Genomic DNA, 16,508 nt, shown 5'->3' with positions numbered 1-16,508 from the left:
GTCCCAGCTACTCAGGAGGCTGAGACAGGAGAACTGCTTGAACCCAGGAGGCAGAGGCTGTAGTGAGCTGAGATCACGCTACTGCACTCTAGCCTGGGCAAGACAGAGCGAGACACCATCTCAAAATAAATAAATAGATAAACAAATAAAATAAAAGATGTCAAGAAAACACACGGATTCATCTCGGCACAGAGGGCATTGCTGTCCTCAGTTCTGACCCCCAAGCGTGGGCTCCCCTCTGGAAGGGAGGGGCTGCCTGCCGTCTACTGAGTTCCTGTCCTGCCAGCCAGCCCCTGTGCATAGACCTCCCCAGGCACCGTCTCACCTACTCCTCCCAGCCAGCCCACGAGGTGGACGTGGCCCTGCCCAGTTAACAGATGGGCAAACTGAGGCTCAGGGGGAACCAGTGACTGCCCAGAGCCACAGCAAGGGGGCAGGGCTGGAACTCAAACCTGGGTCCGCATGCTCCACCCCACCACACAGCATGCTCGAAGGTCTGGAAATACTGCCACAGAGCCTTGCCGTCAGGAACCACCATGGTGGGCTCCTCTGACCCCAGCATGAGTCCTGCTCATTTTCTGGAAAGTTCTTAAGGCTATGCTTTCTGTGCCATCTGCTGGGCTGGTTAAAGGTTGCACTGGGTTGCAAAAGCAGTTTCTCCAGCGAAAGCAATCCACCTCATGCCTAGAAGAGAACCCAGGCCAGAGACATGAAGGGAGAGAGGACCTAGCCTGGGGGCACAGCTCCCACTTAATGCCAGAAGACCCGAGTTCTGGCCCTGGTTCCACTGCTTACAACCCCTTTGAGTCTGAGGGTGTTACTCTCCATGCCTCAGTTTTCTCATCTGCAAAACAGGAGTTTTGATTTCTTCCCTGCGTAGCTCCTGAGGTGAGTAGGATAAAGCTGCCAAATAATAATGGCCAATGCATAGGCAGCTCTTGGGAGGCACTGGACGGCGTCTTAGAAGTTTACCTACTTGCCCTCTTTTAACCCTTTGAAGGGCCTCTGAGGTCACTGTTCTATCATGATCCCATTGTACAGACCAGGAAGGTAGGATACAAAGATATCAGTATCTTGTCCAAGGTCACCCACTGGTAAGGCATTTGGGTCTGATTTAGATGAATAGAAAGTCATCCGTCGTGGGCCGGGCGCGGTGGCTCAAGCCTGTAATCCCAGCACTTTGGGAGGCCGAGAAGGGCGGATCACGAGGTCAGGAGATCGAGACCATCCTGGCTAACACGGTGAAACCCCATCTCTACTAAAAAATACAAAAAACTAGCCGGGCAAAGTGGCGGGCGCCTGTGGTCCCAGCTACTCGGGAGGCTGAGGCAGGAGAATGGCGTAAACCCAGGAGGTGGAGCTTGCAGTGAGCTGAGATCCGGCCACTGCACGTGGCCACTTCTTGGTGGGTAGACATATGGCTCCCTACTTGATTATTCTCAGTAACGGGGAGCTCACTACTCTCTAAGCACCTACGACTGTTAGTCTAGGGCTTGGGTAGGTGGCGGTGATGGTCCCTGGTAAATAGATCCCATGTGGAAAGGGAAGACAGGGAGAAGATCCTGGGCGTGGCTTCGGCCTTGCTGCAGTGGAGGGGCCAGGAGATCTACCTATGGCCGGGAGAGGGTGGGTCCATGTTCTGCTTCATGCCTTCCGCAGGCCAAACCTGAGGCTGAGAGAGGAGAAAAATGCTCAACAAACAGGACAGACAGTAGCTGCTCAAAAAGCCTTGGGGTGGACAAATCCTCTTTGTAGGGGAAATTTTAAATATGAAACCAACATCACCATATTGGACAGAGTCTGGAGAATGGGCTCTGATTCTGCCTGCAGCCTCGCCCCTTGAACGTATTCATTTCCTGTCAATCTGTTCTGAGATAGAAGTCCTGTTGTGTAGTGTCATTGCCGCACCGCACCTACAGCTCTACGGTTCTCTATCCTGCTCTTTTCTTTTCTTTTCTTTTTTAGACAGTGCCTTGCTCTTTCACCCAGGCTGGAGTGCAGTGGCACAATCACCACATTCCGGTAGCTGAGACCACAGGCACGCACCACCACACCCTGCCAATTTTTTTATTTGTTTTTGGGTTTTGGTTTTTTGGTTTTCTTTTTCTTTTTTTTCTTTTTTTTTTCCTTTTTTTTTTTTTTTAGTAGAAATGAGGTTTTGCAGCCGGGCGCGGTGGCTCACGCTTGTAATCCTAGCACTTTGGGAGGCCGAGGCGGGTGGATCGCCTGAGGTCAGGAGTTCAAGACCAGCCTGGCCAACATAGTGAAACCCAGTCTCTGCTAAAAAATACAAAAATTGGCCAGGCGCGGTGGCTCAAGCCTGTAATCCCAGCACTTTGGGAGGCCGAGACGGGCGGATCACGAGGTCAGGAGATCGAGACCATCCTGGCTAACACGGTGAAACCCCGTCTCTACTAAAAAATACAAAAAACTAGCCGGGCGCGGTGGCGGGCGCCTGTAGTCCCAACTACTCGGGAGGCTGAGGCAGGAGAATGGCGTGAACCCGGGAGGCGGAGCTTGCAGTGAGCTGAGCTCCGGCCACTGCACTCCAGCCTGGGCGGCAGAGCGAGACTCCGTCTCAAAAAAAAAAAAAAAAAAAAATTAGCCAGGCGTGGTGGCGGACACCTGTAATCCCTGCTACTCGGGAGGCTGAGGCAGGAGAATTGCTTGAACCCGGGAGGTAGAGGTTGCAGTGAGCCAAGATCTTGCCACTGCACTCCAGCCTGGGTGACAGAGCAAGACGCTGTCTCAAAAAAAAAAAAAAAAAAAAAAAGAAATGGGGTTTTGCCATGTTGCCCAAGCTGGTTTTGAACTCCTAGGCTCAAACCATCCTCCTGCCTTGGCCTCCCGAAGTGCTGGGATTACAGGCATGAGCCACCGCGTCTGACCGGTTCTGCTTTTTTCACTAGATGTAATATCGTGAGCATCTTCCCTGTCCCTAAGCAGCCCAGGAGCTCGTGAGCAGTCCTGATGGGTTTTTAGGAGCTGCACAGTATCTGTCCCATGGAAGTTCCGTCATTTGTCTTGGAGCCCCCCTTTCAGCGGGGCCTCCACGTGCCCGATGATGTGAAAAGCTGTGTGACCCCAGGCGGGGCTCTCACCCTCTCTGCATCTCAGTTTCCTGCTCTGCTGTCAAATGGGAGCAAGAAGCAACCCACGTCCTAGGGCTTCTGGGAGGAGTAAACGAGGAGATGGGATGTGAAGTGTCTGGCATGTGGCGGGGCTTAAAACTCGGTGGCCATTGTTACTGTTGTTGTTATTATTATTTAGGTCACATATCCTAATTAAATTGTGGATTCTTACAGACAGGAGCCAGATTCTGTGCAGTCCTGTGCCCCACTCCTAGCCACGCTCAGTCATGTTTATGATTTGATTCCTGATGTTCGGTTTCCCCCGAATAGAATGAGTCTCTGTGTGGGTGAGGTGCTGGGAGAACTTGATTCGCATACTCTCATTTTGTCCCCCATGAGCAGAGATCCTTAGCTCCCTTGTAGAAACTGGCTCAGATGGGCAAGTTACTGAACCTGGAAAAGTGAAGGGAAAAAGAAAAATCAAAAACAGAAGAGAAGGCTGGGCGCAGTGGCTCGCGTCAGTAACCCCAGCACTTTAGGAGGTCAAGGCGGGCAGATCGCTTGGGCCCAGGAGTTTAAGCCAAGCCTGGGCAACATAGCAAGACCCAGTCTCTACTAAAAATATGAAAAAATGAGTGAGCCAGGCATGGTGGCGTGCACTTGTGGTCTTAGCTACTCGGGAGGCTGAGGTGGGAGGGCCACCTGAGTCCGGGAGGTCAAGGCTGCAGTGAACTGTGATTGCACCACTGCTTTTCAGCCTGGGCAACAGAGTGAGACCCTGTCTCAAAAAAAAAAAAAAAAGAAAAAAGAAAAAAAGAAAGAAGAGAAGAGAAGAGAGAAAAGAGAAGAGAAGAGAAGAGAAACTGGCTCAGAGAGTGTGATGGGCCTCCCCACAGTCACACAGCAGAAAGGGAGGATCCAGGAATGCTTCCTAAAGGAGGTGGCAATGGCCCTGGGCCAGCAGGATGGAGGGTTTGACTGGGCCAACAGGCAGAGGGCTGGTGTTCTAGGTGGGGTGAAGAGGAGGAGGGGGGCTGTCCAAGGGGCATAGCAGTCTGAGCCCAACACCCAAAATGGGGTGGAGTAGAGTGTGGGTGGGGCTCAGGGGTATGTGCTGAGCTGACCTGTAGTCGCAGGGCAGGAATGAGCTGTCTGGGCTCCTGACCCCATCCTGCACCTTGGCCCCGGCCAGTTCCTTCTGTCCGGGCAGGAAGGGGTGCTCTGTGGGCTTGGAGGCTGCAGGCGCCTTCCTGGGGACTGCTCTGTGAGCAGTGATAAAATATTTATCAGCCAGCAGCTGGGCTTCCCTGCACAGGGTGCAGTCGGGGGCAGCTCCCACCCGAGCCTGCAGCCTGAGTTCTGCTGAGTCATGGGGGAGCCCAGTGAGCCACCTGCCCTCAGGCTCCTGGGCCCCCTCTGCCCTTTGGCCATGTGAACGCTTCCTAATGTGTAAGCCATTCGGCTGCCCATAAGGCCAGGCATCCAGCGTGCTTAGTGCTGAGCAGGGTTTCGGAGCTCACCCCCAGGAGGGTGCAGACCTCAGCCAAGGTCGCAGGGCAAAGGACACCCGTGGGCTGGGATTCCACCTGTGCCCACCCTGGCGGCATCCCACCTCCTGAGTCCTCTCGGCACCCAGCAAGGTAGGTACTCTTTGCGTCTGGTTTTAGACGTGGGGATGCCTAGGCATGGAGACGGGGCGCGGTGTGTCGGGTTTCATAGCCCTTAGCGGCTGAGTGGAGATTTGGCCCTGGTCTGTCTGACTCCAAGACCCTGCTGTGTGCCCCTGCCCCGGAGGAGCCCCACTCCGTTTCAGCCCTGAATCAGGACTGGGGTGTCTGTCCACCCTGATGTGACACAGTGCTGTGACTTCGGGTTTGTGCTTTTGATTTTTAGAGTAGCAGCAATAACAAAAAACAGTAGCAGATGGCTTCTTCCTACTGCTGCGTGGGGTGGGACAAAGAGCAGGGGGTTCAGATTCTTTTGTTCACTCATTCATAAAAAGCATTCTGGGTGCCCTGGCCAGGGGCCAGCACTCGAGGCTCCAGGGACCAGTGGGGGACGTATCAGATGGACCTGCCCTAGGGGAGCTTATGCCATGGTGAGGGGAGTCAGAGGGGTGGGCTTAGTGCCTGGGCCTGGTCACCTGCTGTGTGACCTCGGGCAGGTTGCTTCACCTCTCTGAGCCTCAGTCTCTGATTTGTGAATTCGGGATAAACTTGGCTTTTTCTCTGAGCAAGCAAGGATCACACCTGTGTTCTTATTCTTTATCACGGCCTCACATCCACCAAAGCCTGCGGACACAGATCAGCCTTTGCACCAGCTCCAGTTTCCAGAGTAGGCCCTGGCAGGCTTTGCATTGGCTTGTCCAGGAAATAACCGTGAGCTGGTGCTGGAGGCCTTAAGGACAGGCTGGTTTTAAGGTGGAAGTTTTGCCTAAGGTGCTCAGAATTCTGAAGGGAAGTGCTGGTCCCTAGAGCCACGCATGCAGCAGCTGTGAGAGGGAGCGGGCTGCATGCAGGCTCTTGATGGGAACCCTGTGGGTGGTCGGGTCATCTCTGACGCCCAGTTCTGGGCTGGGCCCTTGTTGCACCCGCTCACCACCTGCCCGGACACGCAGTCTCTTCCTGCTCACTCTCAGCCTTCTGTCCTCTAGGCCTTCCTCCTGCTATTCCTATGCGTAGTCCGATTTTCCTGCCATCCTTCACCTGCTGGGCTTCTGCTGGCTCTTTTTTTTTTTTTCAGATGGAGTTTCACCTTTGTTGTTCAGGCTGGAGTGCAATGGTGCAATCTCGGCTCACTGCAACCTCCGCCTCCAGCGATTCTCCTGCCCCAGCCTCCCGAGTAGCTGGGATTACAGGCGCATGCCACCACACCTGGCTTACTTTTGTATTTTTATAGAGATGGAGTTTCACCATGTTGGCCAGGCTGGTCTGGAACTCCTGACCTTAGGTGATCCACCTGCCTTGGCCTCCCAAAGTGCTGGAATTACAGGTGTGAGCCACCGCGCCCTGCCTGCTGGTTCTTTAAGCGGCTGCTGGAAGGCATCCTCCTCTAGAAATCCTTCCTGGCCGCCTCCTGTTCACCCCAGGCCGGGCAGACCCACGGCCCTCCCAGCGCCATCTCAACCCGGGCTCTGCTCATGCCTTTGGGCCAGCACTTGTCATACAGAGCTTCTCTGCCCTGTTCCCAGGTCTCCCCGACAGCCTGGGGCTGCTTTGTGTGATTCATCTCTGGGTCCCAGGGCTCAGCTGGAGGCTGGCACAGAGTGGGACCCCAGCAGCATTCGATGAATTGAGAGCATGAGTGAGTGACAGAAATGCTTTAGGGGACAGGAGGCACCTGCCTTAGGGGACAGGAGGAAGCCTGCAGGTGCACGCGGGTGGGGCACTCGCTGCTTCTGTGAACCGTCTGTGCAGGCGGGGCCTCTGGTTTCCTGGCCTTCCAGGATGATGGATGGTCAGACGGACAGTGGAAAATTAAGATTTCTGGGGCCTTGAAAGCGACTGCCATGGGAGTCAGTGCCCTGGGGGGTCAGGAGCACTGGCCTTCAAGTCTAGGCCTCTCCCCTTGTAGCTGAGTGACCCTGAGTGACTGCCCCCTCTCCTAGGCCTCAGAGGATACCTGGGGCCGCCCCAGGTCCATTCTGCAAATGCAGCATTTATTCCTGCGAGGGAGGTGGGCAGAGGCAGGCTTGTGTTCTTAGGATGCTCACCCTGGTGTCCCAGAAACACACAGACAGACAGAAAAAAGACCCAAATGAAATGTACCGAGATGGGGAGCGGTAATTTCTCTGGTGGTTTGTTTCTTTTTCCATTTTTTTTGTATTTTTCAAATTTTTAGAGTCCCTTCAGTGACTTTGAGCGTGCATTGAGAGCCCAGTAACACTGGGGGGCCACTGCCATAAAGACAGCCTCGGCCGGGCGCGGTGGCTCATGCCTGTAATCCCAGCACCTTGGGAGGCCGAGGCGGGTGGATCACCTGAGGTCAGGAGTCCGACACCAGCCTGACCAACATGGGGAAACCGCATCTCTACTAAAAATACAAAAAAAATTAGCTAGGCATTGTGGCGCATGCCTGTAATCCCAGCTACTCAGGAGGCTGAGGGAGGAGAAGCGCTTGAACCCAGGAGGTGGAGGTTGCAGTGAGCCGAGATCACCCTATTGCTGCCTAGGCAACAAGAGCGAAACTCCCTCTCAAAAAAAAAAAAAAAAAAATACTCAGCCTCTCCCCTCTGGGATATTTAGTCTGATAGGGGAGGCTGGTCAGAAGACATAGAGCCATGGTGTGATTGGAACTTTCGCAGAGGGAAGCCTGGGGCTCAGGAAGCCCGGAGAAGACCCCAGCCCAGCCTGAGGGCTTGTACAGGTGCCACTGTGCTGAAGGGTGGCTGCGAGGGAGGCAGGTGTGTGGGCGAGGGTGAGTGTAGTGTGGCTGGAGACTTGGAGGAAGGTGAGTAGGAGGACGAGAGACCCACAAGGAGGGAGGGCTGGACCTCAGCCTGAGTGAGTGGGTTTGGTGGGGGGAGCACTGATGTCAGGTCCCTCCTGGGAGCTGCTGTGATTTGGGGCTTTCTACTTTATTCAGTCAACAAACTTTTCTCAGAATGAGGCTGCTCGGGGCCGTAGGGCACAGATACTGATGTGGCCCTTTAGGGTCACAGGGTCCAGGGTTCAAGTCCCAGCTCCACCACTATCCAGCTGTGCAACTTTTGACAGTTTGCTCTACCTCTCTGAGTCTCAGATACTTCATCTTTGAGATGAAGGGCACCTGCCCTGTGGCTTCCTGTGAGGAAGTATAGAAAATGCTGAGCACAGCCCCTGGAATGGCATGTCCCTCCCCCACCCTAAAGTGCACGTTTAGTAGAAGGAAAGGTGGGATGGGGAAGGATGGGGGATAAGGACAGAAGTGAGCGTCTGAACCTAACAGGAGGGCTGGTCCCCGCCTGGTGGGGCAGCAAGGGGTCCCGCCACAGCCCAGCCAGGAGGTGGGCATCCCAGAGCCGCAGCCGTGGCAGCACTGCCTCCATGGAGGTCCCACAGCAGGGCTCACCAGCCTTTGCCCTCCCCACCCTGGGTGCCTGACTGCCCCATGGGAGCTGCTGCGTCTTCCCGTGCCTGCCCACCACGGCAAGTGGGCTGGGACATCTCCCTGAGCCACAGATCCCCTGGTTGGGAGGATAAGGGATGGACACCTGGTCTCAGACTCCCCCACACACACCAGGGCATGTTCCTGGCTCCCTGCCAGAGCCTAGGTGCCTGCTTAGAGGCTCAGAGTCCCCTGCCAGGAACTCAAGGTGACACAGTGGTGGCAGTGTGTGACAGAGGAGGGAGCCAAGATGGGGTTTGAGAGCCTGGGGCAGGGCAGGGCAGTGCTGGGGCACAGGCTGCAGGACCCAGACAGAGCAGGGTCGGACTACAATGTGGTCTCCACATTCGTGCATCCCGGCAGCTCTCACTGGACCCTGGCATTCCAGGGCCACGATTGTCTGCCAGGGTAGCACTGCAGCGGTTCTTCCTTCCTCACCCTACCATGCCACCAGTGGTTGCTGAGTCTGTTCTCGGCCCCGGCGTCTGCAGAGCTGGAGTGCTGATCCTCCTCTCCTGGCCTCTATGTGAGGCTCAACTGACACCAGCCCATGAAGGGCTCAGCATGTGCTTACCACATAGTAGGAATCTGCAGGATGGTGGCTGTTCACCCGGAGGGCCAGCCTTCCTTGGACTGGATTCCTGGGAACTCAGGGAAGTGCTCTGCAAAATGTTAGTTAAAAAATAGTTTGGGAGGCCGGGTGCAGTGGCTCATGCCTGTAATCCCAGAACTTTGGGAGGCTGAGGCAGGTGGATCATGAGGTCAGCAGTTTGAGACCGGCCTGGGCGACATAGTAGAAACCCCATCTCTACTAAAAATACAAAAATTAGCTGGGCATGGTGGTGGGCACCTGTAATCCCAGCTACTCAGGAGGCTGAGGCAGGAGAATCGCTGGAAACCAGAAGACAGAGGTTGCAGTGAGCCAAAATTGCACCACTGCACTCCAGCCTGGGCAACAAGAGTGACACTTCATCTCAAAGAAGAAAAAAAAAGTTTGGGAAACATCCCTTTTTGGGGAGTCCAGCAGACAGTGCAGGCACAGCTCTGTGGAGGCAAGGGTGGCTGCTGAACTCTGTTTCACTCTGTGTTTTCCAGCCTTATTGGGACCAGGGGCCTTGCTGGGAAAGAGCAGCCACTGAGCCCCAGGGGGACACCTGTGCCTTGTGTGGCTGTGCAGAGGGGGCTGTGGGACTCACGCAGGGCTGAGGCAGGAGGTGATGTTGGCAAACTGCCCTGTTCAGAGGTCCCTGTGGCCACAGCCTGGAGGGCAGCCAGGAGGAAGAAGCCCAGCCACAGGGAGGCCGATGTGGAGGGGATGCTGTGGCCAGAGCTGTGGCCTGAGAGAGCAGTGGCTGGAGGGAGGAGCTGGCAAGAGTAGGAATCTGTGGGGCCCGGGAGACAGCACAGAGGGAACCTGCACCACGTGGCCATGGACCTGCCTTACCACTGGCCCACTGAGTCACAGAGGGCGTGGCCACTGGCCCACTGAGTTGCAGAGGGGCGTGGCCAGCAGAGCTGAGATGTCCTCAGGAGAGGAGCCAGCCCAACGAGGTGGAGAGGCCTGCATGCTAGGGGTCAAGGTTAGCCACACTGCCTTGCTCTGCTGGCCCCAAAGCTGAGAGGACCCTCCAGGGAGGTCTCTGGTCACAGTGCCAGGAAGATTATGGGAAGGCAATGTCACAGTCACTGAGCTCAGGTGAATTTCCTCCTTAAGCATACTCTAATACAGGGGATGCCATAGGCAGAGAGTGGAGAGACTGGGGGAAGGAGGAGGCAGAGGGGGAGGAGGGGGGGAGGGAGAGGAGGAGGAAGGGAAGGTGGAGGAGGCCCACCCAGGCCCCAGCCAGAGCTCTTCATCCACCTTCCTCCGTGGCTATCAGCTGGGGTGCCTGGACATAGCCTCTGGTGCTGGGCTCTGGATTCCACCGTGTGCCCCCGCTGGCCTCTCTGTGCCCATAGGTGAAATGAAGACCCCCTGCCCCCCACACTCTGCCTTCTCACAGAGCAATTATGAAAGCCTGGTAAAGACACGGAGGCTGGCACGGGGTGACTGATTTGGCCAAGGTCAGATTTGAATCCAGCACTTAGCTCAGGGCTGGCACATAAGAGGTTCTCAAGAAATACTTGAGTTAAAAGGAGGCTGCAGATGGCTCTCTTGGCCTGGGAATGTCGCAGAGACAAGCACGGTACCTGGTGTTTGGTCAGAGCTAAGTAGCTGCTAAGCCATGTTATTATAGGAGCCACCTAAGGAAATTGCCGCTCTCACTCTACAGGGCCGCCCAAGGCCTCTCTGAGCCCACCAGGGAATGTGCCCACTGTAGTGGGTGGCCTGAACAGTACTGTCCTCCAAACACAGATGTGTGTGGTGGGGCAGGGCTATGGAGAAGACTTTGGTGGATTAGGTTACTCCAAGAAGGGTTTTGCAGGATGAATAGGAGTTGGCCAACCAGACCAGGCTTAAGGGAAGATCATCCCAGACTAAGTGAACGGTGAACATGTGGACATGAACTGAGCCTGGCTTCCAAGGACAGAGCCTTCTCCCAGGAAGCCGGCCTCTGCTTTCATTCACTCAGGAGGTTTCAAGGAGGCCCCTGGGTCCCCTGCCTCTCCTCTCAGACACCCTGGGAGCTGATGGCTCAAGCTCCCTGCAAGAAGCTGGGAGCTTTTGGGAGCTTCTAACCGCATGGCCACCCTCTGGCCTTATCCCTGCAGCGAAGCCCTGGAGAGCCCCTTCCTGTCATCTGCCCCTTGAGTCTGGGGAAATTCCCGTGGGCCAAGCCAGTGCTTGGGGAGTGACAGAGTTTGTAGTCAAGATACCCACCTCGAGGGCCACCTGGCAGCCCCAGCTCCTGAGGAAGAGGCTTCTTGCCTTGGCCCCAACCCATCTGCCACCCACGCCCAGAACCACAAGACAGAGGGCCCAGACCTCGGTTACTCAAAACCAGAAACTGCCAAAAAGATCTGAATGAGGAGTCCCCTTGGGGCCAGGGCCAGGTGTCTGGGCAGAGCCATCCTCCCACGCCCAGCACCCCGAAGGAGGGCAGGGGGAGCGGGGAGTCAGGAGGCTGTATCCACCCTGCCAGCTCACCCTGCCTCAGACTCCAACAAAGGGCAATTCATGGACCCTTGGGGACCCCTGAAGGCAGGTCCCCTAACCGGCCTCAGATCCAGTCCCTCTGGGGTCCCAAGAGCCCTGGCTGCAGAGTCACCCCCTCTCCCCTCCCCATGACTCATTAGCTGCATCCTGAGCCTCAGTCTCCCCATCAGTAAGATGAGAAACCTACTCGCGAGCCACCCGCGGGATGGAAGCAGCTTCTGCGCATGAGCAATTGTGTCCACCCCTGTCATCCTTGATAGGGTTCATGGATGGCTGAAGAGGGGCCAGCCCAATCCTTTGGCAGAAGCCCTAGCCCAGGAACAGTAGCTGGGCCCCGCGCGGGGGTTGGTTTCATTGGCTCTGACTGCAGCGACAAGTGGGGTGTGTCCCCCGGACTGGGTGGGGGCCTCGAAACAAGGACTTCTGGAATTGATTGAGGATCCAGGAGGGCCCAGGCCAGAGGGGTGGGCTGGGGAGGGGCCTGGGGCTTTTCAGTTAAACAAGCCGCCTGTGGCTACCCCAACCCCCTACCCCAGTGTCCACAGAGCCTGAGCTGTGAGCCCAGTGAGGCCAGGAGCTGGAAGTCAGGCTGACCCAGCCTCAAGAGTGGTAGAAAATGTGCTGGTGATGGCCAGGCACAGTGGCTCATGCCTGTAATCCCAGCATTTTGGGAGGCCGAGGTGAGTGGATCACCTGATGTCAGGAGTTCAAGACCAACCTGGCCAACATGGTGAAACCCTGCCTCTACCAAAAAAATACAAAAATTAGCTGGGCATGGTGGCGGCAGCTGAATAGCCCCAGCTACTCAGGAGGCTAAGGCAGGAGAATCGCTTGAACCCACAAGGTGGAGTTTGCAGTGAGCCGAGATCGTGCCATTGTACTCCAGACTGGGCAACAGAGCGAGATTCAAAAGAAAATGTGCTGGGGACGATGGGGAAGGGCAAAGAGCACGGAGGACCGGGGTCAGGAGGCCCGAGGGTCACCTCCTGCCTGCGCTCCAACCGCCTGTGCTGCCTGGCACTGCCCAGCGTGCACCCGCCCCCAACCCTCTGCCCAGGGCACTGTTGTGAGGTTAGGGGCAGACAGTGGGTGTGGGTGCCGAGCACAGGGCCAGGCTGATGTCATTGTCCACAGTGGGGGAGCAGCCCCTTCCTGTCGCTCTGGTCTGTGCTCCACTTGGCCGTGCTGGGTGAGGTCATCCTTCCAGGTGCCGGTGAAATGTCACCTCTGGAGGCTCAGGCCTCCTGCCTCCCAGGGCTTCTGGAGCCTCCCTTTACTGCCCTCTTGTGGCTCTCAGGGGAAGGGAAGTGGCAGCCCGGGACTCAGGGCCTGGCGTGAAGTAGGCACTCTTGGAGTGGAGGCTGCTGGGGTTACTGAAGGCTTGTGCAGTGTTGGGCGGGGTCACCGTGGGAAGCGTGTGGCTCCAGAGTCACAGCTGGACTCTGATCTCAGCCCTTCCACTCACTCACCCTACAACCCGGGCAAGTCAGCTTTCCCTCGGAGACTCTGGTTTCTCTTCTGAAAAATGTGGGTGGCAATTCTGGCCTGTGGGTCTGCCCCGGGTCGGAGGGTAGATGGTACGCAGTGCCAGCACCCAGTAGGGCCTCCGTGAGTGAGCATGTGTCCTTTACCCCATGCACCGGGACAGTCCTGCTCTGCTGGTGACCCTACATATCCCACTCCTGTGCAAGACCTCAGTCTCACCATCTGTAAAATGGACAGCAGAGGCCGGAATGGACAGAGCAAGACCCTATCTCAAAACAAACAAACAAAAAAGGATTTATCCTCTGTCTGGAATAGAGCCATGTGTATTTAACCACAAAAATGTTTTCCCTCCTCCACCCACAGAGAAGGGCTGTGCTTATCCCTCAGCTTCTCCTTAAGGTGGGAGCCAAGGCTTCCCTTTCAGAGAAGGCAGTGAAAGCCACACCCCTCTCCCCAGTGAAAGCCACACCCCTGTCCCCAGTGAAAGCCACACCCCTCTCCCTAGTGAAACGCACACTCACAGCCACCATGACTCTGCCAGGCGTGGGCTGTGGTGCCTGACACCCTCTCAGACATGCCCAGACACATGCTGGAGTTGCTCAGAACTTATACACAGAATCCCGAGCACCAAGGGAGGGGCCAGAATCAAAGCCGAGATACGTGATGCCCCTTCCGCCTAGCTTTGTCCCCTTTCAACCCAGATAGTGCCCAGAAAGACAGTTCCACTTGCAGGCCCTACACCCAGGGCCCTGGCTTCCATGGTACTATCCTTTCTCCCTAGGGGAGCACTGTGATGATGCCACACATTAGAAGTTCCCCTACTGGGGCCGGGCACGGTGGCTCATGCCTGTAATCCCAGCACTCTGGGAGGCCAAGGCAGGTGGATCACCTGAGGTCAGGAGTTCGAGAGCAGTCTGGCCAACGTGGTGAAACCCCGTCTCTACTAAAAATACAAACATTAGCCAGGTGTAGTGACACACACCTGTAATCTCAGCTACTTGGAGGCCAAGGGACAAGAATCCTTGAACCCAAGAGAAAGAGGTTGCAGTGAGCCAGGATCACACCACTGCACTCCAGCCCGGGCGAGAGAGTGAGACGGTCTCAAAACAAAAAGAAAAAAAAGAAGTTCCCCTATTGGGCACCTGGCTTTTACAGCATCTTGTTCTATTCTTGTGGGGTTTTTTTTGTTGCTGTTGTTTTTATTTTTTGAGACAGGGTCTCGCTCTGTCGCCCAGGCTGGGGTGCAGTGGCATTAACTCGGCTCACTGCAACTTCCACCTCTTGGGATCAAAAGTTTCTCCTGCCTCAGCCTCTTGAGTAGCTGGGATTACAGGTATATGCCACCACGCCTGGCTATTTTTTGTTTGTTTATTTGTTTTGAGATGGAGTCTCTGTCGCCCAGGCTAGAGTCAGTGACACGATCTTGGCTCACTACAACCTCCACCTCCCAGGTTCAAGCGATTCTCCTGTCTCAGCCTCCTGAGTAGCTGGGATTACAGGTGCGCACCACCACGCCCGGCTAATTTTTGTATTTTTAGTAGAGACGAGGTTTCACCATGTTGTTCAGACTGGTCTCGAACTCCTGACTTCGTATTCTGCCTGCCTTGGCCTCCCAAAGTAATTTTTGTATTTTTAGTAGAGACGGGGTTTTGCCATGTTGGCCAGGCTGGTCTTGAACCCCTGACCTCATGATCTGCCCACCTCAGCCTCCCAAAGTGCTGGGATTACAGGCGCGAACCACCATACCTGGCAAATACGATATTTGATTCCTTCTTTTACATCTTTAAGTATGTGAGGCAAATTTAGTTTTATAGTCGCCTTCCAATGGTGTCTCCGGAATTTCCTCCTGGTATGTGTGGTGTTTGCTTTCCCTCCCTCAGGGTGGTCTGTTTCTGTGTGTTGTGTAATTTGAGATCATGAGTTTATCTCCGGCAAGGCTTTATCTGTGAGAATCCCAGCTTGTGGGCATGCGTCCCAGAGCATTATTTATTGTTGCTGATATAGAACACTTGTACATACTTTTGGGGTATGTGTGATATTTTGACCCCTGTACACAATGTATTGATCAAATCCGGATAATCGGGAAACCCATCACTTCAAACGTTTATCTTTTCTTTGCATTTGGAACATTACAATTCTTCTAGCTGCTTTGCAATATATGATAAATTATTGTTAATGATAATTTCCCTATCCAGAGCATTTTTATAATTGCTCCCCCAAGCAGCCTAGGGCTGTCATGGGCCTGGGGCCGCTTTTCTTATCAGTTGGGTTAGGCTTTATAAATTCAAACCTAATCCCAGGCGAGGGCAGACTCTTGGCTAAAGGATCTCAGGAGAACTGCACACTTTTTCCTACCTCAAGCTTGGGAGGAGTCAGACAAGTTTTCTTGTCATCTCTTATTGTCAGTGGGTAGATTTGTTTCTAGGCTACATTTTATTAAGGTTGCAGCCCCTCAAGCCCTCCGGTGTTCTGTGGAGAATTCAGTTTCACCTCCCAGCATCCTGCCTGCTCTGCGCCTGATCTCCTGGCTGTTATCACAATTTAATAAACCCTCGGTCTCAACACCCTCTCTCCACCCCCGCAAGGCTGCCACACATTCACCTAATGTCGGAGGTTTTGTTTTGTTTTGAGACGGAGTCTCGCTCTGTCCCCCAGGCTGGAGTGCAGTGGCGCGATCTCAGCTCACTGCAACCTCCGCCTCCCAGGTTCACGCCATTCTCCTCTCTCAGCCTCCCGAGTAGCTGGGACTACAGGCGCCCGCCACCACGCCCGGCTAATTTTTGTATTTTTAGTAGAGGCGGGGGTTTCACCTTGTTGGTCAGGCTGGTCTCGAACTCCCGACCGCAAGTGATCTGCCCGCCTCGGCTTCCCAAAGTGCTGGGATTACAGGCTTGAGCCATCATGCCCCGCCTCATCCCAGAGTTTTGCTCTAAGAGGGAGCAGGATAAGGCAGTGCTGGCCAAAGGTGGTTTTGTGGTCCAGAGGGCAGGGGCAGCAGGAGTCTGACAGGAGAGGGTGAGACTGAGCTTATAGAGGAGGGAAGCGGCACCTGAGCACCGGGGCCCAAGGAGGATGGGGGAGGGGGCAGGCTGCAGAAGTCAGGGATGGGGGCGCAGGTGACTAGAAGGCTAGGAAGGAAAGAGGAGGCCCTGTGGGCAGACAGAGCCCCAAGGAGAGGAAGCCCCGGATCAAGGATCCCCAGCTCTGTGTGGGCAGATGAATGTCCACTGGATGTTGACCTGTGCCTGAACATTGACCTGAGCACCCGGTCTGACGGAGGAGACAAGCAGGGGGACGGAGGAGGGTCAGGGACTGTTGGCTAAGTTGGGTGAAGGAGAGAAAGGATTGCATGGTGGGGGTTGGGGGAACCTGCCAACTGGGCATGGCAGGGCCCGAGGCCACCTTGGAGGAGGAGGCAGGTCAGCTCACTGTCATGGCCAAGGCTGAGCAAGCACCTGCAGCTGTGAATATGTTTAGAGCCTGTGGTTACCCAGGGAGGGAGATGTGATGAGGATTCTCATTTCACAGATGAGGAAACTGAGGCACGGTTAAGCAGAGGGAATCAGCCCAAGGTCGACATCTATTAAGTGGTGAAGCTGCGATCCTCTGGCTGCACAGCCCATGCTCTGAGTCACACTTTACTACCCATTGTTATTATTATTATCGCTGAAAAAATAACCCAGCCGGAGGAAGAGGAGCAGGGCATCCCGGGCAGAGGCAGAGCCTGGGTAAAGGCCCGGATCTTCTAGGCAGCAAGTGGGCATTTTGTC

General features: G+C 55.3%; 2 protein-coding genes across 5 annotated transcripts in view; one reads left to right on the top strand and one right to left on the bottom strand.

Moving 5' to 3' along the window:
* Window positions 1–16,508, bottom strand: part of SULT4A1 (sulfotransferase family 4A member 1) — a 996,812-nt gene that overhangs the window by 831,530 nt on the left and 148,774 nt on the right. The gene's annotated exons all lie outside the window — the stretch shown is intronic.
* PRR5 (proline rich 5) overlaps window positions 1–16,508 on the top strand; it is a 71,425-nt gene that overhangs the window by 3,808 nt on the left and 51,109 nt on the right. The window contains exon 1 of one of the 4 annotated variants that reach the window (XM_050805935.1): window positions 4,151–4,711. The exons of 2 other annotated variants lie outside the window; for them this stretch is intronic. The gene's annotated coding sequence lies outside the window, so the exon portion shown is untranslated. Of the gene's footprint in view, window positions 1–4,150; window positions 4,712–16,508 lie in introns of those variants that run through there. One more of the 4 variants, XM_050805939.1, reaches the window with a different exon arrangement.

This window comes from Macaca thibetana, chromosome 10 (assembly GCF_024542745.1).
Source record: "Macaca thibetana thibetana isolate TM-01 chromosome 10, ASM2454274v1, whole genome shotgun sequence".
NCBI classification, from domain to species: Eukaryota; Metazoa; Chordata; class Mammalia; order Primates; family Cercopithecidae; genus Macaca; species Macaca thibetana.
The sequence above is the reverse complement of the archived record's forward strand: the minus strand, read 5'-3'. Positions and strand labels throughout refer to the sequence as shown.